The following is a 2,802-nucleotide window of genomic DNA, read 5'->3' as shown; positions in this document are numbered from 1 at the left end:
GCCAACTCGCCGCCTTATATCGATATAAATATCGATAATATACTGGTATTGTTTCAAATTTAACGGAATTGTCAGCACGCCGGACAAAATGCTTAGTGGGATTTCGTCCGGCTTTACGTTCTGAGCTCAAAATATCACCTAGGTCGATTTTGCTTTCATCCTTCTGAGGTCGATAAAAAAAGTACCAGTGAAGTTGTGGGGTCGATGAAACCGACTGCCAACTCCCGCCAAATTTCAGGCCTTGTGTCTATAGTACAAAGAATTATTCCATACGCATAGCGTCGACCAATACACTTAGCGGTATTCCTTACGTCGTTTTACTTTATGAGTTCAAATTCAGCCGAGGTTGACTTTGCCTTTTATACATACGGGGTCGATAAAATAAGTGCCAGCAGAGCATTGAAGTCGACGTAAAGAACAAGTCCCCACCATCAAGCATCCAGGCGCTGTGCCGGTGGTAGAAAGGATTATTTTAAGCAATTGAGGCGGCGATCTGGCTGAAGCGCTTGAGGGTCGGACAAAATGCTCAGTCGCATATATTCCATTTTTATATATATATAGATTCAAATCCCAAGATCAACTTTGCCTTTTCATCCTTTCGTAGTGGATAAAATAAAGTACCAGACATATACTTGAGTCGATGTAATCGACTTAATCCCTTTGTCTGTCCTTGTTTGTCCCCTCTGTGTTTAGCCCCTTGTGAGCAATAAAGAAATAAGCATCATCCTTTCTCCAAGCTCTCATCGCTAACACTATCTTCTCTCTCCCTCTGTCTGTCTGTCTGTCTCTCTTCCTCTCTCCCTCTCTCTTCAACTAACCATCGCATCATACATTTGACCTTAAACTATTAATATAGATTCCTGTTTCAATAATTTGGACTACATTTATGCTGCAGCACCGTCTTGATGAGTTTAGTCGAATAAACGGACACCAGTACGTATTTTATAAAAGTTTGGTCTCTCTTTCGCCTAACCGCCTAACCTCGGCGGAATTTGAACTCAGAACGTAACGGCAAACGAAATACAGCTAAGCATTTCGCCCGGCGTGCTAACGTTTCTGCCAGGATGATGCTATTATTTGATGAGAGGGTAAGACTAAAAGATGATAACTGTAGAAGAAGTGTCAAATATATAACGATGATTATAGTTTTTTTTTCTAACAATTGCACCTTCAGATCTACAAGTGTGGTGTTTAAAGCATCTCAAGATGGAAAAACTTTAAATTAAAATAAATTATGTATTTCATGGTTCTCTTAAAGTTTCCGACAATCTTATATTTTTTTTCAAATAACCGCATTAAAATTTGTTAAAACTTTACCACTGTACATTATAGATAATGTCTTCGATTTTGCTACATAGCTAAGATAGTTTACATCTTGAAGTAAAGGGAAAAATAACAGACAACTCAGATTAGAAGACGCAATAATACAGCTTTCAGAGATGTTGTTTCTAGAAATTGTACCTTCAATACTACCGATGTATAGAGAGGATTACTGTTTTTGACCGTGGTATATGTCTTGCCCTGTGGAGGCGCAATGGCCCAGTGGTTAGGGCAGCGGACTCGCGGTCAGAGGATCGCGGTTTCGATTCCCAGACCGGGCGTTGTGAGTGTTTATTGAGCGAAAACACCTAAAGCTCCACGAGGTTCAAGCAGGAGATGGTGGCGAACCCTGCTGTATTCTTTCACCACAACTTTCTCTCACTCTTACTTCCTGTTTCTGTTGTGCCTGTAATTCAAAGGGTCAGCCTTGTCACACAGTGTCACGCTGAATATCCCTGAGAACTACGTTAAGGGTACACGTGTCTGTGGAGTGCTCAGCCACTTGCACGTTAATTTCACGAGCAGGCTGTACCGTTGATCGGATCAGCTGGAACCCTCGACGTCGTAAGCGACGGAGTGCCAACAACAATATGTCTTGCCCTGCAGTAGAAATTGTCAACAGCTGGTTAATCAACTCGGTATTTGTATGGGAAATACAATTAGCAGTTGACTCATTAGTTCAGATTCCTTAATTGGCCATTTAATTAACATTACACAAAATAAACAGGAATCATTAACGAAGTTACTGAGAACACTTGGAATAATTAAATAGATAAAACTAAAGCACTAAGTAGGTGTCGGGGATATAGCTCAGTGGTAGAGCATTCGACTGCAGATCGAGAGGTCCCCGGTTCGAACCCGGGTGTCCCCTTCTTCTTTTTCTCCCCATTTTTTTTATATCAGCCTCCTTCTTTCCTTTCTTTCGGTTTCCTTCTCTCTATCTCTTTTTCTCTATCCTTCTCTTCGCTTTCTCTATCATTTGATTGTGTTGTTGCTTGCATTCGTATTTGCATATGTATATTGTAAAGAAAAAGGGCAAAATTGTACCAGACATATACTTGGGTTGATGTAATCGACTTCCCATTCCCCTCACAATTGCTGGCCTTGTATCAAAATTTGAGATAATTTTAATCAAAAATTGTATCACACTTCTATGAATTTGTAATACTGTACCCAATATAAAAGTTATTGTCTATAACAGGGATTCTTAAATTTTTAAATTCATGACCCCATTTCTCGTCACGAGATTTTTCTTCCTCTTTAAATGTTTATACTATTTGACGCCGTCCCCTCGAATCAAGTTGGTGTTTTCGCTCAATAAACACTCACAACGCCCGGTCTGGGAATCGAAACCGCGATCCTATGACCGCGAGTCCGCTGCCCTAACCACTGGACCATTGCGCCTCCACACATACCTACATACATACATACATACATACGTACGTACGTACGTACATACATGCCTACAGCATAATACTTTAA

The 2,802-nt window shown here is 40.5% G+C and overlaps 1 non-coding gene across 1 annotated transcript; it reads left to right on the top strand.

Annotated features, from left to right (window-relative positions):
- Positions 1–2,119: 2,119 nt before the first annotated feature.
- On the top strand, positions 2,120–2,191 carry Trnac-gca (transfer RNA cysteine (anticodon GCA)). The gene has a single exon. It is a non-coding gene; the product is annotated as a tRNA-Cys (tRNA).
- Positions 2,192–2,802: the final 611 nt, after the last annotated feature.

The sequence above is a fragment of the Octopus bimaculoides genome, chromosome 12, assembly GCF_046866305.1.
Source record: "Octopus bimaculoides isolate indiv1 chromosome 12, ASM4686630v1, whole genome shotgun sequence".
Classification (NCBI taxonomy): domain Eukaryota; kingdom Metazoa; phylum Mollusca; class Cephalopoda; order Octopoda; family Octopodidae; genus Octopus; species Octopus bimaculoides.
Note: the sequence above shows the minus strand (reverse complement) of the source record. Positions and strands in the feature narration are given on the sequence as shown.